We start from the raw sequence: 23,409 nt of genomic DNA, 5'->3' as shown, positions 1-23,409 counted from the left end.
GAATTCCAGCTTTGGCAGCAGAGTTAAAACCCATCTCCAATATATAAGTAAGTAGATAAATAAAAAAAATAACAAATAAGCTTTGAACAAATAGAGTTAAAAAAAGTTTGAAGATACTGGAGACTAGACAAAAATGAGCGAATCCTGGATGGAGTTTGGCCCTTGAAAAGGAGAATGGCAAGGATGAGACCTCATTTGTACATCTTTTCCCTCTTAGGGGGAAAAAAGACAAAAAGTATTGGAAACAGTAAATGGGAGAATATATAAAATTTTAAAAAGGAACAAAGATATAAATAATTGCTAATGTCACAGTAAAAAAATGAAAATAATAAGAAAATGAATCTTATCTTTAAATTCCTTAACACAAAAACAAAAATTTTAAATCAGCATGCTACATCGACTCAAAATAACTTACTTGGTTAAATAAATATATATTTTAGGTAAATGAAAGCTGAAAAGATATATTTCTCAAGTTCTGTACTATAAGAAGTGCTAAAAGAAGTTCTTCAGAATAAAGTGAAATGACTGTAGATAGAGACAGAGATTCACAGGAAGGAATACAGATGACCAGAAATAAGAGCTCTAGGTTACATGAAGGAACTGTATTTTTTCTTTTAATTTCTTTAAAAGAAAATTGGCAATTTAATGCAAAAAATATAAGGTTGAATTATAAAATTTATAAGTGGATTTAAAATGTATGGCACCAATAATGTTACTGAATTCATATAGGTCTGCAGCAACCTTATTTTTTTCCTCTTCAGGAAAAACAAATTGACCGAAGAGGCAGGAGATACCAGAGCAATTTTTAGAGCAAGAGTGAAAGTTTACTACAAGTCTTTAGAACAGGAATGTAAGGAAGTAAAGTACACTTGGAAGAGGCACAAGTGGGTGACGTGAGAGATAAGGTGCACAGTTTGACCTTTGGACTTAGCATACTTCCAGGATCTTGCATCCCTTCTCTCCTGATTCTTCCCTTGGGGTGGCCTGTCACATGCAGTGAACTGCCAGCACTTGGGAGGGGAGCATGCACAGCGTGTTTACTGGATCTGTACACTTGCTCAATTGAGGTGTTCTCCCCTTACCAGCCGAATGTCCATTGGTGGTAATATACCAGTTAAACTCTACCATTTTACCTCTTAGTGCACATGCTCAAGCCCACTCACTCAACTCCTGAGATCTTACTGGGAAGCTGCTTATCACCAGTTTCAGGTGTTTCTGTTTCTTGGGAGACTGCCTTTACCTGGCACTGGATGTGACCATTGTTATTTAGAGAGACGATTTATTAACCACCTGAGCATCATCTGATGGATGTCTAACATTCCTAGAGAGGGAGTGCTCTCCTACCCTGCTTGTGTGTGACTAGCTACCTACTGTAACAATTTCCCCCTCAACAGTCCAAGACCACAATTCTTTGGAGAAAAATGGATGAAGGTCAGTTTTCTGTAACTGCTTCCTTCTCACAGAGGGGCAAGGGTGGTTCTGTGGGTCTTGGCCTCTTGCTAGTTGTCAGGGAAGGGTTTGCTCTGTGGGATGGTGAAAGCAGTATCCAGCCAGGTCCAAGGGAGACATGGGCAGGATTTCACCTCTGTCATGTCTCACTGATGGGCAGTCTAGGGGTCTCCTGCAGGAGGGTGACTCTTAAATATTGAGAGGACAGTATCCCTCACTAATGATCATCTAGAGCTTGATGGCCTGAAGGCAAGAGAAGACAAATCAGGTTATTAGATTTAGCAGAATGTTAAAGTGAAATAAGGGGGTGATGACAGGTGACACACCCAGGTAGCTGGTGGCTATAGTCATAACTGCTAAGAATTGGGTGTGTGGGGATGCTAGCCAATTCCAGTATGTGCCAAGAATTGCAATACTGATCCAGATTTTTTCATTACCCATCCCTTTTGTTTCTTCTGAGCTGCAGCCGGAGATCACTAGTTGGTTCACTGGAATAAGTAGGGTTAGTCTAAATTGCAGACAAAAACTCAAAAACAACTGATGAGACTAGAACTTAAGAACAGTGTACCATAGTTCTTAAAACATAATTTTTCTCTCTCTAGATCTTATTTTTATGAAAAATAAATCATGATAGGACTGATTTGTTTGCAAAATAAGTTCTAGTCTTATTACCCTTGGCCAGATTATTTACATGAAACACACCAAGATTAATCATTTTCCAGAAAGTGAAATTTTTTACTTACCAGATGTCAGGAACCCTGTACAGGGACTGTGTAGACAAGGTACGAGGCCAGTTTTCCCAAGGGGTTTTATTGTCTCTATAAGTCAAATTTGATTCCTTAAAAAAAGCACATTATTTCAGTCAAAGCCTTGATAAAACAAGCAGTGTCTCTAATTGTGTCCTGTTGCAAAAGAAAACAGATTCATATTGCATTTATGCAAATAACTGTATTGCCATGAGTTAAGAATATTCACAAATAGTTTTCAAATTCAGGAGAAATTAGGGAGGGAGAAAAAAAACTATGCTCCAAATTATGTTGATAGTAGTATAATTCATTTACTCAATTTTTAAAAGCTGTAAATAGCTCAAAAGATAAGTTTTCTTGTCTTTTAAAAACAAATGAAGGATTAACAACATTTTAAGCAAAAATTCATAAAAGAATTATTTTAGTCTTCTATTCGTTTAGTCTATGTTCTGCTTGATACTTATGAACATTTTAGCTCTCCGTATCTCTATTCTAATGACACAATCTTGAAGTTATGAAAACCTGTGTTTTAGAATACCTGTTAGAGTACTATAGCTGTTTATAAAACCACCTTCTAAAAATAATCAAAACAAGACAACTAATGTTCATGGACGACAAAACATCTTAGGGCAGATACAGTCAAAGTCATAATTGACAAGGAAAATTACCTTGGTGGTACACAATAATTTAACATAGTAATTATAATTATTCCTGATAACATATATTAACTTATGTCAGAGTTATAGGAGTTTTGCATAATTTTGGAACACACGTACCAATAACACATTTATAAAAACATAGTCCAAAGAAATCCAAATGTTACCTTTGCATTAGTGTGCTATTGATGTCAAACCCAACTCAATAAAACCTTAATAGGCAAATCTGTTCCATTTTAATCAGCCTGACTGTAAGGTAAGATTCTCATGAACATTTTATAACCCTTTACAATTTTCTGTTAAAGAGCAGAACAATACTCTAAGAAAACTGTGTTGTGTTTTTATTCCAATATTTAATTTACAGACAAACTGAATAATATCCTTTTAATTTTAGCTAATATGTTCACTCACACAATTTCTTTTACATGATTAATTTTTCACAAACATTCCACAACTTAAACTTCTAGCTTTATCTAATCTAACTTTAAACAACTTAACCCTCTAAAATAGGCAACAAACTACATTCCCATGCTTTCTTATAATCTTTTACCAAAAGCATATTCTACTTTCCTTACCTGTCTTGCATGTAAAACTCTTTTTTCAGTAGTCTCAAGTACATGAAAAACAGTAAAACTATTTTTCTAGTAGTCTCAAGTCTCAAGTACTAAATAATTAAGTAGTCTTAATTCTTAGCAACTTTTACTTTTATTAAAAAACTTGGTAAGTGATTCTAACTATGTATGAGGTTTGGAGCATAGGACATCAGACAGAAATGAAGATAAGGCCTGACTCTTCCCAGCATAGCTAGGGGTCACGGCTAACTAACACTGTATATGTCTCCTGGACTTGCCTAGCTTTAAAGTAGAGATATTGTACAGTTTAGAGTCATAGGAGCAGTTTAGGAAGCATTAAGTAGGCCTAATATCCTTTAGAATTGTATATTATTTCATAAATTCCCTCTTATAAATCTTTTCATGAATTGCACAGACCATGTACAACACGCTTGGACTTTCTGACTTGTCCTAGACATTCCTCTATTTAAACAACCAGTCACTTCACTTTAGGACAAGATTTTACCACACAAGATTCTTTCTTATATAAAATCTATTTTCTTTATAACCTTCCTTACCAGAAATACCTCTTTATTTTTATAAAGTTTGAATGAGACAAGTCATTTTCTTTCTGTTAGAAAGTTAAGCTTTGTACTGCTTGTTACTGGGTGAGTTCTGTAAAGGAGGAGCAAATGAGGAGGTTACTTACATACTATAGAAGTCATCCACCCTCAACAGATTGCTCAGTTAAATTTTTACTAAGACTTGTCTGAATAAGTATGGGCTATTTCTAAACCCCTGAGGTAGGACAGTCCAGACTGAAGTTATTGGCTGAAGCTTTAGGTAGCTTTCACAAGAGAAATAGAGCTACTATAGGGAAAGATGAATTCAGAAGTTGAGTAAATATTAAGCAGGTACCTATCTTGGTAAATACATTTTTGCCCCGAAGAGGTGTGAATTTTTTCTTTTGGAGGGAGGAGGTGCAATTTGCCTCATTACCTGACAGAATTTGGAGGAGAGTTGCTCAAAGATTAGCACAGAGTAGTCATCCCTTGAAGCCAAAAGGGAAAATTATAATTTTACTTTCTGCCTCCATAGTTGTCCTTGTTCTGTTGATGACAGTGTCTGAACTGGGAGATTGCTAAAGCAGAGAGCCTTTTCAGGTCAATGTCACCAGGGGTTGGGATTCTGTCCTGGGGCCCTTAAGCCCTCAGGGAAGTTCCATTTCAGTGGTTGAGCTTGTGGCAGAGAGGACAAGCCATGTGGATCTTTTTCCTATTTATCTCATTGGAGTAGTTTACCTTCCAGTGGCCTGGCTTCCAGCACCAATGGCAATTACCTGGAGGAGTGTCCTTAGGACAACCTGGAGGGAACTTGAGAGCTTGTAAAGTAGCCAATACTTGATCCTGCCTTTTGTTCCTGCATTTTTCCTTTTTCTTAACCCTGTTCTCCTTACTCTACTCTTGGTTATACAAGACTGAGAAGGCTAATCTGAGGACCTCCTGCATAGGGTCACTGGGTTCCACGACTGACTTTTGTAATTTCCTCCCAGTTAACACTTAGGCCAAACAATATTACAAAGGAAACCTAGTTTTTTGTTTTAAGGTTTGGGGAAATCAAACTTTTCCCACCTTTGGGGGATGCATCCATGGGGCATGTCCTATGGTATGAAGACATAATTACCCATCTGTGAAGAGAGAACAGAAAAGAGAGAAAAAAAAAGGAATAACAATGTCTTCCCTCTACTTTCCTATTATCTTGAATGGGGCGTCCCCCAATATCCTTAGGGATGAACTGGTAAAACTGTGTACATTTGGTCCCATGTCATCACAATTAACCACTTAAGAATATGTACCCCTAACCTTTCATTTATCTTTGTTCTAATGGTAATCTGTTAGCCTGGGACCACAGTTCATCTCTGTCCTGTGGGTCTCTTGTACCTGTGGCCTTGGGCCAGCCTACATCCTTATTTCCATGACCTTGTAGTGACACTTGCTTAGAATATTCTAGAAAAAAAAAAGAGATACTCTCTTTTCTCAGATTTCCATTTTCCATGTTCTTTCAGTAGAGGAGAAGCCTGTTTTTCACCTAACTGCCCAAAGGGGACTGGACTTTCCTCCACTCTCCCTTCAAATATGACCTTGAGGGTCTTGATGCATGTTGTGAAGAATGCAGAAGTAATTAGAGAAATGGAGGATACAGAAGGAAGTGGTAGGAAGCAAGAGGAATAATCATGGAAAGCCTTAATATCCTTGAATATATAGCAGCCCTTGAATTCAAGAGGGCAATGTTTGTTTTCCCTCTTGATATAAATGAAGAACCTCTGGAAGACTTAGAGCTTGGTGGAAGAACTCACAATTGGCAAAAGAAGAATTCTCTCTCCTTCCAAATGGGTGCTAACTCAAAAAAAGTAAGTAGGTGGGATCCTTAAAGGATCAGAGTGAGGCCCTATGCAGTTAGACAAACTGCTTCAAAAGTCACTGAAAACTCGACTCTGAGGTATAATAGGAACAGAAAGTATATGGTAAGTCATAAGGAGCTGGGAGAGCTGGAGTTCCAAGTAGTGGCTGTCCTGGAAATGTGTCAGCAGACAAGGGAAGGGTTTGTGGTCATCTGAGCTGGTAGGGTAAACACGAATATAAATCTCAGGGGATTTCTGCAAGGCAGCCAGTGTCTTTGCTGCCAAACAAATGCAGCAAGAGCCATGGGTGCACAAATAACAGGGAGTGTGTGTTTAAGAATTCACGTGGCATGTGAAGTTAAAGCAAAGAGGCAGACTTGCCACCAAAGCAGATAGTTCTGTGGGTGTGCAAGGTCATTTCAGAATACAGGCAGAGAAAACAGGAGAATATGCTGTTTGGGTTTTTGGAAAGAGCTGATTTTAGTTGAAAAAGCAGAGGAAACCCAAGACATTGCATGGTTTTAGGCTTTAGCCCTACCACTCTCATAAGCCTCCTGTCCAGGAGGGCCTGTCTCAGATCTAATAAGTGTAGACCCCAAGGTTATTCCTACCTCTGTAAGCTGCCAGTCAGGGTGAGCTGAGAGATCAGCCTGGTGGGTGAGTGTGAGCAGAGTCGCTTATGGCCAAGAGGAATTGTTCTGAGGGTTTGTTAGTAAGCAGGAGAAAGAAGGGGAGAAGAAAACTGCGTATGGGTGTTGAATGCCTCCCGCCGAAGCAACTGAGGAATAAAGATCTCTTACCATTGAAGACTGTGTCAAAGTCACAGAAACAAAATATGTTAACGGCCAAATGTATTTGAGACACACGGCACCAAAGTATGTTAGCAGTGGAAGGTATCTGAGTCACATGGTACCAAAACACGTTCCCGGCAAAACATATCTATGTCATGGCACCAAAGTATGTCACCAGCAGTAAATCCATATGGGTCGACAGCAACCCCAATTCTTGTCTCCTCAGAAGAAAGAATTCAACCAAGGAGGTATAAGACAGAAGGAGAGATACGGACAAGTTTTTGAGCAGGAGTGAAAGTTTGTTAGAAAGCTTTAGAACAGGAATGAAAGAAAGTAAAGTACCCTTGGAAGAGGGCCTAATGGGCGACTGGAGGGATCAAGTATGTGGTTTGTCCTTTTGACTTGAGTTTGATATGTTGACATGCTTCCTGGTTCTTGAGTCCCTTGTCCCTTGATTCTTCCCTAGCGGTGGGGTGTCCGCATGTGCAGGGGCCTGCCGGCATTTGGGAGGTGAGCAGGCACAGCATGTTTATCGGAGTTGCATGCATGCTCACTTGAGGTGTCCTTCCCTTACCAGCCAAACATCCCTAGAAAGACATATATCAGTTAAACTCCACCATTTTGGCTCTTAGTGTGCATGTTTGAGCCCTGTCACCCAGCTTCTGGGATCTTATCGGGAAGTTTCCGACCACCAGTCTCAGGTGTTTCTATTTATTGGGAGACTGCCTTTCCCTGGCACTGGCTATAACCAATTATCATTTTAGAGAAACAGTGTAACAACTTCCTGACCTTCACTTGATGGTCCCCTGACATTCCTGTTTGGCACAGGGGAAGAGGCTCTCCTACCCTGCTCATATCTAACTACCCACTGTAACAGCAATACACAGAATAGATACAGGATCTTATATATACATCTTACATACAGTATCATTTCAAGCTTCTCACACTTCAAATTAAATGGTGCCATATTAACCCTAAGTAGCTTGAAGTAAGTGAAAGATGCCTATTGTAATCCTTACAGTAAGCACTATTATTCACAAAATGCCATAGCCAAAAATTCAATGGTAGAAGTAAAATGTAACACTGAAAAATTAACATAACCCAGAAGAAGGCAGAAAAAGAAGAACAGCAAAGCAAAATCAGAAGAAATTAAAACAAAATTACAGAAAATTAGCTAATGGACATTAGAAAATTTACAAATGTAACCCCAACTATACCAATTATTACATTAGCTGTGGTTATATTGTCAGATTTAATAAAATAATCAAGATCCAAACATCCTCTTTAAAAGGTATGTGTATTTAACATAAAGAAACAGGTGGCCTAAAACAAGCAAGACCCAAACAACTCTTTTTTTTTTTTTTTAAACTTTGTTTTAGGTTCAGGATATTTGCAGTAAATATCCTCTTTAAAGATATGTATATTTAATATAGGGCACAAATAGACTAAAACATAAAAGATGGAAAAAGATATACTCTCTAAAATGTGAAAATGTAAATTGTGTGAATACTGTAATATCAAAGTGCGCTCCAAGACAATAAACATTACCTGAAATAAAGTGCAACATTTCATTAAGACATAACAATCATAAATGTTTGCATACTTAATTAACAGAGCTTCAAAATACAGCCATGTGCTGCATAATGTTGTTTCTGTTTTGCATATATAATGGTGGTCCCCCAGCATTATAATGGAGCTAAAAAATGTATAGCCATTGTAATGCAGTGCAATGCATTACTCATGTGCCTGTAGTGGTGCTGAAGTAAATATACCTACTTTATGAAGTAAAAGTGTTGTAGTAACTAAGTTGAATTCATGATTGAAGAAAGAAAAATATTTTTGATAAGTTTCATGTAGCTGAAGTGTACAATGTTTATCTGGTCTACAGTAGACTGCAGTGATGTGTTCGGACTTCATATTCACTCACTAGTGCTTCATTGACTCACCCAGAGCAACTTCCAGTCGTGCAAGCTCCATTCAAGGTAAGTGCCTTATACAAGTGTGCCAGTTTGTTATCTTTTATACGTTATTTTTACCATACCTTTTCTCTGTTTACTTATGTTTAGATGCACAAATTTTTAACATTGTGTTACAATTACCTACGGTATTCAGCACAGAAGCCCGCTGAGATTTGTAGCCAAGGAACAAAAGGCATACTATCTAGGCTTAGTGTGTAGTAGGCTACAGACTTGTGTAAGTGCACTCTATGATGTTCACAGAATGACAAAATCACCTAACAACGCATTGCTCATACTGTATTTTTGTGGTTCACTGATGCATGACAGTATATAAAACAAAAGCAGAAAAAGTAAAGGAAAAAATGGATAATTATAGGTTTTAATATTGAATTATCACTGACTGATAGATTAGTTAGACACAAGACCAGTAAAGATACATAGGATCTAAAAGACACTATCAATGACCTTTTCCTAATTGACATTTGTGGAACACTGAACAATATGTCACAGTTATGAAACTTCAGAAAATGCATTATTTTCAGTTGCATTAAATGTTCACCAAGACAGAATATATGCCGGCCCAAAATAAATCTCAAGAAATGTCAAAAATCGAAGTCAGATAAGAATATTTATTCACAACCATTAAATTAAGTTTGATACTATAACATTAAACTAGACAGAATAGTTCAAATGTTTGGAAAAAATAATTAATAGAATAAAAAAAGATCACAAGAAAACCATTTAGAATCTCATTATAATAACAACACTCATCAACATTTGTGAAACAACATTATGCAGCACATGGCTGTATTTTGAAGCTCTGTTAATTAAGTATGCAAACATTTATGATTGTTATGTCTTAATGAAATGTTGCACTTTATTTCAGGTAATGTTTATTGTCTTGGAGCGCACTTTGATATTACAGTATTCACACAATTTACATTTTCACATTTTAGAGAGTATATCTTTTTCCATCTTTTATGTTTTAGTCTATTTGTGCCCTATATTAAATATCCCTTGTGCTTAAAGGGAAATGTATAGCTGTAAATATTTTAAGAAAATAAGAAAGGTTAACATCAGTGATATAATTTTCCATCTTAAGCAACTAGAAAAAGATAGGCAATTTATATACAGAGTAAATAGAAGGAAGTAAATTATAAAGATATGAGAAATTAAGTAGAGAATAGATAAAAATGTTTAGATTAATAAATTGATAACTCCCTAGCAAGACTGATTAAGAAGAAAATGCTTATTTATTGTCAGGAATAATAAAAGGTATTATAATATGCAAATATTTATGAAAAACTCTATTCCAAGAAACTTAAAGATTTTGATATGGACAATTTTTTTGGAAAATACAACATAGTAAAACTGACATAAAAAATAAAATGTCTGAATAGCTCTATACCTATTAACTAAACTGAAATTGTTATTAAAAAGCCTTTGTCCAAAGAAAAATGCAAGACAATACATTGATGAAGTATATAAAATATATGAGTATTAAATAATACTAGTACTAAGCAAAACCTAAAGCATTATCTGGTTGCTCTTATCATAAAAAGCAGGAGCACGAAAAAGAAGAGGAGAAGGAAGAGGAAAAGGAGGTAGAGTAGTAGAAGGAGTTAACAATGCAGAAAAAGAAAATTCAATTGTTAAAAACTCAATCCAATTTACATTTTTACTCCCCTAAATTATGATTCGATTTCTATCATTTCATTCAACATTAAACTCAGTTTCCACCGTGGCCCTTGCAACTTGTGTTAAATCCTGAACTGACTAATGAAACTAATTTCTTGAGAGCAAACAAATTTACCTTATTTCTCTTCTTTTATTTGAATAAGTTCTTTTCTCTTTCAGGACTTTTATTTCTTATCTGAATGGTTTCTGCTTAGCTACAAATTTCCATGATTATAGTGTTTCCATGAAATTTTAAGTGAAGAGGATACTAGGATAAAGCTCAAAACACATGGTTGGCTTAGAAAGGCTTTGCAATTGATATTAAAAGAATAATTGAGTAGTAATTGCCCCCACGCTCGAATGAAATTTTTGACTTTTTATCTTACCAAATTATTGTCTCCTTCTGCCACAATAAGTAAGGAACATTTAATTTAAAAAACAAAATTTAAATAGTAGTACTACAATAAACTCATCAATATTAACTAACTGTTTTAAACATTTACTCAACTGAATAAGATCTTTACTATAGATTGTAATAGCTATGTTTAAGAAAGGTATCTCCTAATATTAATCAAAAGATTAAAATGACTTGTTAGATTTCTGTTACAATATAACTGTCAACTCTATAATTTTCAATCAATAGAAAGTTCATTCTGCAAAATTATTTGTATTTTATTATTTATTTATTTATTTATTATTATTTTTCGAGACTGAGTCTCACTCTCTTGTCCAGGCTAGAATGTGGTGGTGTCCATCTTGTCTTACTGCAACTTCTGCCTTCCGAGTTCAAGAAATTCTCATGCCTTAGCTTCCCGAGTAGCTGGGATTACAGGTACCCGCCACCATGCATGGTTAATTTTTGTATTTTTAGTAGAGACGGGGTTTCACCATGTTGGGCAGACTAGTCTTGAACTCCTGACCTCAAGTGATCCACCATTCTCAGCCTCCCAAAGTGCTGGGATTACAGGTACGAGCCACTGTGCCCCGCCTGCAAAACTATTTTTAATGTCATTGTAGAAGTGTCACCTTATCCATACTAAGGAATATAGCTATACAGACATGACATGTAACTTTCAAGCTTGATTCGTGAGATTTCAAAGAAATTTAGAAAGTCTTCTATCTACCACATGTGTGTATTTTTAGATTGAGTGTTTTTTTTTTCAGTAGTATGTTTGCCAAAGGGGTCCATTATTTTCTCCCTCTTACAATGAAATATTTAGACTCATGGCTCAGTTTTGCAAGTGAAATGCTCAAGGGAACATGGACTAGGAGAGGACAAATGAAATAATTTAATATTTACAGCACATTATTTTTGCAATAGTTGTTTTGGAGTCAGATTCAATATTATCCTTTTTTATCTTATTACTTATGTACATAATTTTATTTATTTATTTTTTGAGAGAGAGTCTGGCTGCATCACCCACGAAGAAGTGCAGTGGCATGATCTCAGCTCTATGTGTGTGATTTATAATAATATATCATGATTAAAAACATGCTTCAAATGTTTATTTTACAAAAGCTAGTTTTATATGCTTCCTTTGAAGTGAACATAATTGCCTTATCTCCAATTAAGTCAATATCCTTAGATTTAATAAAAAGTTGTCAGAACATGTCCTTAAGATTTTAGTAATTACAAAAAGTGGTATGCATGTAATAATAATATAAATTTTCCTTTGGCACAATTTCTATTTTTTAATATGCTATAATAAATAACATATTTGTGTTATTTTCCATAAAACCAGGATAAAACACAATCAAATTATGACTATGAACTGAGAATCAATGAACTTCAGGAGATATTAATAGCCACATGTGCTGATTTTAGTTAATTCTATGGACTGTTACTATATACAATAAGATGTACTACATTTCTGAAAGACTATGCTATAGCTACAATTTGAATTCTTCAAATGAAAGGTGTTACATTAAATCATGAAGAATTCTTCACACTGTTCTTTTGAAAGCTCTAATTTTAGAAGAATCCTTTTATAAAGAACAAATTTCTACCTTCCTTTTCATTTTAACTGATTGCTAGCAGTACTATTGTCGGCAGCTATGCAGCCCTTTAGCATAAGCTTCTTCATTCTAAGTGACAGCTCATCCAACATTAAAAACCATCATCTCTCTCCATAACTGCCTTGAGTTCACCAACACTTTCACACACGTATTACCGCCACCTATTCATGAAACACAACATTTTTTTTCCTTCAGTATATAGTGTGTTCGTAGTTCTTTTAGCTATCTGAATATACTGTTTCCCTTGCCCTGATGATATGCCACCATGATTATCTCATAAAAGACTTTTTCTGTGCCAATTGTATCATGGTCCTACCATCAATTAACAGAATGCCAAGAAAAGTAACTTCATTTCTTTGTATTTCTAAATAGTATCCTGATATAAAACAAGAAATTAAATGACCAAATTATATTTCTTTTTCTGCTAAAATACATAAAGCAAATCAGGGAGACAATGACTTGACTGAACTGTCTCAAACTTTGTGTTCTTTTTATGTACACAAATACAAAAAAAATACATTGTACATTTAGGAAATTTGACAAATTACAGACTAGATAAAGAAAACGTGGCACATATACACCATGGAATACTATGCAGCCATAAAAAAGGATGAGTTCATGTTCCTTGCAGGGACATGGATGAAGTTGGAAACCATCATTCTCAGCAAACTATCACAAGAACAGAAAACCAAACAGCACATGTTCTCACTCATAAGTGAGAGCTGAACAATGAGAACACATGGACACAGGAGGGGAGCATCACACACCAGGGCCTGTCGAGGGATAGGTGGCTAGGGGAGGGATAGCATTAGAGAAATACCTAATATAGATGATGGGTTGATGGGTGCAGCAAACCACCATGGCACGTGTATACCTATATAATAAACCTGCATGTTCTGCACATGTATTCCAGAACTTAAAGTATAATAAATAAATTATAAAATCAAAGTTAAAATTTTCATTATAGAACTTGTTCCAAACATTCAATGATGTGCTTTACTGGAAGATAAAATATGGGTAACTCAAATAGGCAAATTTTCTTTACTAAAATGGTAGTGTGGACAAGCCACCATAATCCATTTTAAGTTGATCTTTGTGGTAAATTTTCTCAGAACAATTAGATACGCACAAATATGTCAATGGAAAAATTGATTAAAAGTTTAAGGAGATAAAAATAAGTAAATGCAATACATTATTTGATCAACTTGAAGTCAGTTTGAATGACAATAAGCAGTAAATTTGCATATAATTATGAAAATATTAGGCAATTCATTTTTTGTTACTGATGATTTACTGTAGTGTAATCTGTAATGAATAACTTCCTTCTGAACAGTAATTTGGCAGACTTAAATGCCTCTGAAATATTCATAGACTTAGAAACAGTAATTTGCCTTTTACTTTGAAAGCTCTAATTTTAGAAGGATCCTTTTATATCAAAATATAATAAATAACTTATTTATTATAAGTTCTGGAATTTATTATACTTTAAGTTCTGTGAGTTTATTCTATGGGCTGATGAAATGTACCCACAAATACTTCTTTCTAGGTGTCTTCATTTTGTTATTATTTGTAAAGGCAGAAAATACTGTGCATCTCCTGAATGGTCAAAATAAGGGATAATTAAAATGTTATTCATTTATTTCATGCAGTGGATTGTACATATTCATTATACTCTACTTTCCTGAGTAATATTTCATACATTTAATAATCTCATAATTCATTTTTGATGGGAAAATTATGGGACACAGTAGAGCTTATATAATATTATAAAGAGTTTTAATTTTTTTATATTGCCAAAACCAGGAGAAGATACACCAGAATACTAATTTCAATGTAAGTATTATTTTTAATTTCAATATATTTGCCCTAAGAGAGGGCAAAAATTCCCAGGGATATTAGAAAGAGAAAGGTACAGCTAGAATAAGTAACATGTTAGGGATTTTATTGTATTTCCCCAAATTTATGTTTTATAGTCCTAACCCTCAGTATTTCAGAAAGTGACTGTCTTTGGAGATAGGGTCTTCAAAGAGGTAAAGTTATATTAACAATGAGGTCATTAAGGTGGGCCCTACTCTGTATGACTGATGTTTTTATGAGGGGAGAAAATTAGGACAGAGACACATATTAGAGAGGAAAGACTGTGAAAACACAGAGAGGAGGCCATTTACAAGCCAAGGGGAGAGACTTCAGAAGGGAATAATCCTGCTAACACCTTGAGCTCAGACCTGCAGCCACCAGAACTTGAGAAAATAAACTTCTGTTGTTTATGTCCCTCAATCTTTGGTACTTTGCTATGGCAACCTTGGCAGAGTCACATAGAACATAGTCACTAAGTAAGAAGATAAGAATGACTGGAATTTGCTAATAATGCAAACTATAAGGTCTATATGGAAGCAGAACTATCATTCACAAAACCGGGAGGACTTCACCGTTACCAATTTTTCAAGACTTTTTTCTTTTTGCTTTCTCAGTCTTGTGACTGCTTCTTTTCCTTTTGGCCTGATTGTCCTTTTGCAATGTCTCTCCTTCTTCAAAATTTCAAGGTTTGAATATGCAACAGCTGATTCTGGACACCAAGGGTTTTTAACATCTTGATGATTAAAAAACCAGAGTGCCTTACCACTCTGAGCTTATAAACTTGGCTTGAGATTTCTGAGGTTGAGGCTTGAATTTACCAGAGCAGGCAAGTTTATAGTGTTCAGATAATCACTTTAATGGGCTTTCAATTATGAAATGTTCAAGCGAACTTCCCAATCTGGGATGTTGACTCTCCAGACACCCTGACTCCGATGAACTAAACTATGCTACCAAATGATATGAGACTCTTCATTCATTATGTCTGTATATCAAGATCCCACTTAGAAATGTTTCTTTTGTAAATATGGATTTAGACTGCACTTTTTCTGATTATATTTATTGCTTCTTGGCAAATACATTTTGTTTGTGGTCTGGTCAAACAAGCATTTGATCAAAGGATATTAAGAGCAAAGATGCTGTGTTATATGTGGATTCATGCTGTCTGAGAGACCATAAAGAAGAACCAACTGGGATTTCTGAATTCTATTCCACAATCTACAATTTAAGACTCATGCGTGCTATTATTTTTATATGGAATAACTCACACATGGACAAATGTAGTGACATAGAATTCATATGTTCAGACACATTATGCTCATGAAGCCTAAGGCAGATCCAGCCTCTGTATGCAGAGAACATGGTTTTCCATAAAGTGTGTTGGAATTCTCAAGTCCAGTCGTCTAGGAAAGCATACTGTTCTGGGGAGGAAACGAACACTAGGGAGGAACTTAGACTTGGCAAGGGAGGTGTACAATTTTCTCTTCCCCCTGGGGAGTTCAGGTACTGAATTTCAGGTGAGAGATACTAAAAAATATGCCCTGGGGAACAATAAGATGGCTTTGTAATAAAGAGAGCCCAAACTGGGTCATAGAAGGGCTTGTGTAGTAGAGGGCGGACATAATTTGCCCTTGTTCCAAGTTGTCTATGTGGTAGTTCTGTTTTCATAGGTTCATATTTACTGAATTACACTCCTGATTCTAGAAACGGGATTGTGCTGTCAAATAGTATTATATGCACCTAATTGCCAAGGTCCATCCATGAACAGATTTTCCTGAATAATTGAACAGAGACCACTGACCATAAGAGACAATATGAATTGTAGAACAAATATAATGAAATCAGATTCGTTTGGTTTTGAAGAATAAATATATTTTTAACCTTGAACCAAGAATCTTGTACTATCTATGCTTCCATTCCTAAATAAGTGTCTTGAATAAGGTGATCTTTACAGTCAGCTATCAGCAGCTAAATTTTCTGGTTTAGTACATCTCACTGAAATATCTGAGTCATCGTTTTTGAACCTCAGATATTGTACTGAGTTGTAAATGTTAAGAGAGGATCATATAGTTTTAATTCTGGGTCAAATTAAAGTATTGAACCTGAGTATCTGAGGTTCCATGTAAGATTAAGAGTTTTCAGTACCTGTGGACCTTACAGGGTACACTTCATGCCTAAAAACCACATACACAAAGGTCAGGGAGCACAGGCAAAAGGAGAGAGAGTGTGGGGCAACTAGCAGTCTAGATTGGGGAATGGGGTGTAAGTCGCCTTAAGTTTGAATGCATGGTCTGAATGGTCCATTAAAAGGAAGTGGTGGGAAATTGGGAAGCCCAGTCCACCAGCAGGAGAGATGCCTCTAAGTTCCTATCTCTGGCAACCTGCTCAAGCGATTTGAGTGTAGTGTAGAACTGAAAACTTTGTCAAGGTTGACTGAGTCCTGTCTCTGTTACAAGAAAGCTAAATAAACTTGCACTTAAAACAGATGCTGAGGCAACATAATATTATGAGATTTCACTACAACTAGGTATAACTTAGGTACTAAAGTGACTGAAGGTATTGGTGCAAGTTCTAAAACTGAGCACTATTTCTTTGTGGTCACCACTGAAGTCATGCTGGACTTAATACTGGGAACTTGAAAAAATGGAATTCTAAACCCTTGTTTTAAAAGTAGGGGAATCCGGTCAATGGCGTGTTTTTCTTGACACCCATGATTCTAAAGGACCCTATTACCTCCTGGACCTTCCTAATCAGCAGTAATGTTAAAAAGTTTCAAAGAGATTGTGCATCATATCTGCCTTCCAATCTTGAGTGAAATCCTCTGATTGATTAGGTAATTAATTCACTCCTAGTGTCCAAGCTTCAAAGAAGCCTCAGAAACAGTTTTACTTTTCTAACTTCTCCAAATGAAAGATGCAGTGCAGGTTGAGGGCCAATCCAAATATCAACAACAAACCAAATAAATCAAAACATTCATATCAGCATTGTTTTAATCAAAGAAAACACTTCAGAAAAAAAAGACACAAAACAACATTCTTCAAATCAAAATATTTGATTTAATGAAAATATTAGTGACAAGAAACATTCAAAGAATGTGAAGTTCACTCAACTGAAATAGTTTACAATGTCTTTTGGCTTTTCTACTAGCTTTAGAAAGACTGAATTTTTTATAAAAAATAACCCTAGGAACAAATCTCAGTTTCTTATTAAGTTACCTGTTATTCTGATCCAAAATCTGTAAAGATTATTGAGGAGTTGTCTTTTTTAAATAAACTAAAAAAAATGTATTCCATGGAAATTTTTTCCCTTTAAACTTTATAACAATTGTCTCTGTTTTGTCATTTATTTATTTATTACTTGAAAATATTAAAACACTTATATGATGTATTAGTCTGTTCTCATGCTGCTAATGAAAACATACCCAAGACTGGGTAACGTATAAAAGAAACAGGTTTAAAAGAATCACAGTTCCATATGGCTGGGGAGGCCTCACAAAAATGGTGGAGAGTGAAGGAAGAGCAAAGGCATGTCTTACGTGGCAGACAAGAGGGCATATGCAGGGGAACTCCCCTTTACAAAAACATTAAATCTCATGAGACGTATTCACTATTAGGAGAGCAGCATGGGAAAAACCTGCCCCCATGCTTCTATTACGTCTCACTGGGTCCCTCCCATGACACATGGGGATTATTACACTCAAGGTGAGAATTAGGTGGGGACACAGAGCCAAACCATGTTATATGAATTAAAGGAAATTCATTCTGGTTTTCCAATGTAGTCAGCCCTCCATATATGTAAGGATTTGTTCCAGGACCACTGAAGATCCCCAAATTTGTGGATGCTCAAGTCCCATAATTGGCCCTTGTTATCTGCAGTTTCTGCCTCCAAGGATTCAACCAACTGCAGATGAAAAATGCAGTAATTCATGACATATTTTCAATCACTGAAACTCTAGAAAATGAAAATTTTTTTAATTGAAACTGAGAATGGAGAAGGCCAACTTAATTTATTTGCCTTATGAAACATTAGTACATTGTTAGTGATTTAAATTAGTTTCGTCAGTAACACAGTTTTGTTGCTGAATACTCTTATGTGGCTACATTTTAAGAGCCTTTTGTGTTAGTCCATTTTGGGTTGCTTTAAAGGAATTTCTGAGACTGAATACTTATAAATAAAAGAGATTTATTTTGGCTCAGGATTCTGCAGGCTATACATGCATGGTGCCAGCATCTATACCTATTCTGGTGAAACCTCAGACAGCTTTTACTTGTGGCAGAAGGTAAAGGGGGAACCAATGTGTCACACTGAGAGACAGCAAGAGAAAAGGAGATGCCAGTCTCTCTTTAACAGCCAGCTCTTGTGTGACCTAACAGAGTGAGAACTCACTCATTGCCAAAAGGATGGCAACAAGCCCTTCATGTCCCAATGACCCAAACACCTCTCACTGGGTCCCACTTTCAACACTCAGGTTCACATTTCAACATATTTGGTGGGGACAAACATCCAAACTATATCACTTTGGAAGATCCTTCATATAATCTTATATATACATATTTAAATATAATCATAAATTATATGCTCTAAAATTTTGACAGAATGTTATATTTTTTACTTCTGAAATTACTATTTGAACTATGAGTGAGTTGCATTTAATTTGTTTGGCATTTACTTCCCCAAAATTATCATATAATCTTGAGAATTCATGTAGAATCAAATGCAATCTCACTTTTGAATACTATAAATCCATTTTCACTTTTAGCTTCATAATTAACCAATTTCTTATGCTATAAATATAGATATTTTATTAAAATTGGATTCATTTCAATTTTGTGATGCTGTGTAATAAATTGGGGCTTGCTTTGTTTTGTTTTTGATCATTTCACATATTTCTGTAGGCTCCTGAAAAGCATTATGGAGCTGTTCACTAACGTTATGGTGCCAATACAAAACAGCCTGATTTTAGAAGTGGTTTGAAATGCCTAGCCCCTGAGAATGCTTCCCAGCACACATGGCTGCTGGTGTCTTCATTTTTCTCTTCATTTTGTCTTTTTCCCACCCAGAGAACAGATAAATTAGTTACGCCTGTATTATGGTCCATAGTTTAAATATATTAATCATCTTGTATAACCATCTCTCCCCAAAAGATAGTGTATTACATACTGTGTTAATATTCCAGGGCTGCTGTAACAAAATATGACAAACGATGTGGCCAAAACAATAGAAACGTATTATCTCACATTTCTGTAGGCTAAAAGTCTGAAATCAAAATGTCCAAAGAGCTGGTTCCTTCTGAGGGCTGTGAGAATCTTTTCCATGCTTCTCCCAAGCTTAGCTTCCAGTAAGTTGCTGGCAATCTTTAACATTTTGGTTTTTGCTGTATCACCCAGATCTGCCTTCACCTTCACATGGTGTTCTCCCTGTGTTTATGTGCCTGTGTCCAAGTCTCCCTTTTTAAGGACATCAGTTATGTTGGACTAGAGACCCACCCTACCACAGCATGATTTTATCTTAACTAATTGCATCTGCAATGACTATTTTCAAATAAGGTCACATTCTGAAGTAATGGGAGTTAGGACTTCAACATACAAACTTTAAGGGGGATACGATTCAACCCCCAGCACATATATTGGATTCTGATTTTTTAAAATTAATGGCCTCTGTACAATGAATGTTTATTTCAATCTAGTAACTCAGGAAAAAGGCCTCTTTCAATGTCACTGTTAGCAATAGGTAGCACAAAATAACTAGCACACTCTGTTTTGCATCCTATGCTAAGAGTTTTCTCCTCAAGCCAATATCTTGTGTCTGGTGGATTTGGGAGACAGAAGGGATAAAATATGTCATCCTCTTTTGTACCAAAGCATATTCATATTTTTGCTTGTTTTATTCTATATTTTTCATGCTCGTTGACATTAGAACATTCTTTCTGTTTTTTTTCTTCTCTCTCTCTCTCTCTCTCTCGTTCTTTCTCTGAAGGTTTTCCACCACTAAGAATGTTGTACGTTAACATGGGAAAGCCCAAATTAAAGGAAGCTAGTGGTTTGGCACTTTAAAATAGTTTAGAAATAGTTTTGCTAAAATATATTTCCACTGTCATGTTTTAACTTGTTTTAATAGGCTGAATATATCCTTTTATTAGTTGTAGAGCAGGCTGTGAATATTTACCTGTCGGTTAGGTGCATCTATTACAGGGAACACAGAGGAGAGATTCTTTAACTTTAGGGCGCTGTTCATTTGCTGAGAGTGGGTTGGTTAAAACCCAAGTTTGGCTCACCTTAGTGGAAAGTCACTCAGCGGTAAGAGGGAGAAAAGAGTGTTCCTATTTCCTTGTCTGTGTAATGAGTATTTAGTTTCCATGGTCATTGTCAGTTCACGTCAATAACAATTGTGTTGCACTAGAGTTCTACTTTGTATCCAACCTTCTGGCAGCTGTCCTTTCATTTTGCTTCCTTAAATGGCACATTGAAGACATGCTGATTTTGTTTTTGGGTGGGCCTAGGTTAAAATGTGAACTTGCTAACTCTATCACTTGTGTTGCTTAAAAGTTTTGTAGTTTCAATTTCCTCAAGTACCAGGTGGAGATACTAGGATTTATCTTACCATTTTATAGTAGGGAGGATTAAAACTAAGTAAGATGGCATATGGAAAATATAAAGTGCAATGCCTAATTTCCACTCATTTGGGAAAAATAATTCTTCTTGAGATATTTGATAATTTCTTTCTTTCTCATTAAAATTTGACAATTTTGCCATATTTACCATGTATTAGTATTTTTTAAATTTTTGTGAGTACATATAAGGTCTACATATTTATGGAGTTCATGAGATATTTTGGTCGGGCATGAAATGCATAGTAATCATATCATGGAAAATTGGATATTCATCCCCTCAGGCATTTATCCTTTGTGTTACAAACAATTCAGTTATACTCTTTTAGTCATTTTTAAATGTACATTTAAATGATTATTGACTATAGTCCCCTATTGTATTATGAAATACCAGGTCTTGCTCATTCTTTCTAACTACTGTTTGTACCCATTAACCATTCCATCTCCCCCAGCTTCTGCATTACCCTAACTAGCTCCTGGTAAACATTTTTCTATAATCTATCTCTATGAATTCAATTGTTTTGATATTTAGCACGCACAAATAACCGATGACATGAGATGTTTGTCTTTCTGCGTCTGTCTTATTTCACTTAACACAATGATCTCGAGTTCCATCCTTGTTGCAACAAATGACAGGATCTCATTCCTTTTTATGGATAAATGGTACTCCATTGTGTCTATGTACCACATTTTCTTTATCCATTCATCTGTTGATGGACACTTAGGTTGCTTCCAAATCTTGGCTATCGTGAACAGTACCAAAACTAACAGGGCAGTGCAGGTATCTCTTCGATATAATCGTTTTCTTTCTTGTGGGTACATCCCCAGCAGTGGGACTGCTGGATCATATGTTAGCTCTACTTTTAGGTTTGTTGAGGAACCTCCAAACTCTTCTCCATAGTGGTTGTTATATCTCCACCAGCAGGGTATAAGGGTTTCCTTTCCCTCATATCCTCACCTGCATTTGTTATTGCCTGACTTGCACATAAGAGCCATTTTAACTATGGTGAGCTGCTATCCCATTGTAGTTTTGATCTGCATTTCTCTGATGATCAATGATGTTGAACATTTTTTATATGCCTGTTTTCCATTTGTAGGTCTTCTTTTGAGAAATGTCTATTCAAACATTTTTCCCATTGTTTAATCAAATTATTAGCTTTGTATTTCTATAGAGTAGTTTGAGCTCCTTATATATTCTGGTTATCAATTGCTTGCCAAGTGGGTAATCTGCAAATGTTTTCTCCAGTTCTGTGAATTTTCGCTTCACTTTGTTGATTGTTTCCTTTGCAGTGCAGAAACTTTTTAACTTGAAGTGATCCCATTTGTCCATTTTGGCTCTGATTGCCTGTGCTTGTAGGGTATTGCTCAAGAAATTTTGGCCCAGGACAGTGTGTTGGAGAGTTTCCCCATCTTTTGGTAGTAGTTTCATAGTTTGAAGTCTTGGATTTAAATCCTTAATGCACTTATATTTGATGTTTGAATAAGGCAAGAGATAAAAATCAAGTTTCATTCTTCTGCATATGGATATTCAGTTTTCTCTGCACCATTTGTTGAAGAGGCTCTCTTTTTCCCAATATATGTTCTTGGCTCCTTTGTCACAAATGAGTTTACTATAGGTGTGTGGATTTGTTTCTCAGTTCCCTGTTGTGTTCCAATTGGTCTATGCATCTGTTTTATGCCAGTACCATGCTGCTTTCGTTACGATAGCTCTGTAGCAGAATTTGAAGTCAGGTAATGCGATTCCTCCAGTTTTGTTCTTTTCACTTAGGATAACTTTGACTATTCTGGGTCTCTCATGATTCCATATAAATTTCAGAATTTTTAAAACAATTCATGCAGAATATCAGTGTTTTGAGGGGGTTGCATTGAATGTATAGATTGCTATAGGTAGTATGCATATTTTAACAATATGGATTCTTCCAACCCATGAACATGAAATCTCTATTTTTTGTGTGTCCTCTTCAATTTCTTTCCTCACTATTTCATTGCTTTCATTGTAGAGATCTTTCACTTGTTTAGTTAAGCTAATTCCTAGGCATTTAATTTTGTTACGGCTATTTTAAATGAGATTACTTTTACATTTCTTTTTCAGATTGCTCACTGTTGTCATATAGAAATGCTACTGATTTTTGTATGTTGATTTTTTTATCCTGCAACTTTACTAAGTTTATCAGTTGTAGTCGTTTATTTGTGGAGTCTTTAGGTTTTTCCAAAAATAAGATTATATCATCAGCAAGTAAGGATAATTTGACTTCTTTTTTTCTAATTTGGATGCCCTTTATTTCTTTCTCTTGTTTGATTGCTCTAGTTAAGACTTTCAGTACTATGTTGAATAATAGCGAAGAAAGTGGGCATAGTTGTCGGTTCCAGATCCTAGAGGAAAGAATTTCAGTTATTCCCCATTCAGCATGATAATTCTTGTATTTGTTTTAGATTTCCAGTCCAAGTTCCGTTCATAGTGTGGAATTCTTTCTTCTATTATGCTATTGATTATCATTTTTGATGTGCATTCTGTTTCCATCTTTTAAATTGCTTATTGTTTGCAGATTATTTCTTTGTGATATATTTTTCTATATAGCAAATGGTCTCCTTCGTTTCAATTATTTTCTTCGGCTCTGTGATAGGATGTGTCTAGTCTTTCTTCTATTCAATTTGTGTTTTTCACAATGTTATTTGCACTATGTATTGCTTCTGAACGTGATT

General features: G+C 35.6%; 1 long non-coding RNA gene across 1 annotated transcript in view; it reads left to right on the top strand.

Annotated features, from left to right (window-relative positions):
- Positions 1–1,396: 1,396 nt before the first annotated feature.
- LOC106997291 (uncharacterized) overlaps positions 1,397–23,409 on the top strand; it is a 30,737-nt gene continuing 8,724 nt past the window's right edge. The window contains exon 1 of the long non-coding RNA XR_001443441.3: positions 1,397–1,431. This is a non-coding gene — a long non-coding RNA (uncharacterized LOC106997291). The remainder of the gene's footprint in view (positions 1,432–23,409) is intronic.

This window comes from Macaca mulatta, chromosome 3 (genome assembly GCF_049350105.2).
Source record: "Macaca mulatta isolate MMU2019108-1 chromosome 3, T2T-MMU8v2.0, whole genome shotgun sequence".
In the NCBI taxonomy this organism is placed as follows: domain Eukaryota; kingdom Metazoa; phylum Chordata; class Mammalia; order Primates; family Cercopithecidae; genus Macaca; species Macaca mulatta.
Note: the sequence above shows the minus strand (reverse complement) of the source record. Positions and strands in the feature narration are given on the sequence as shown.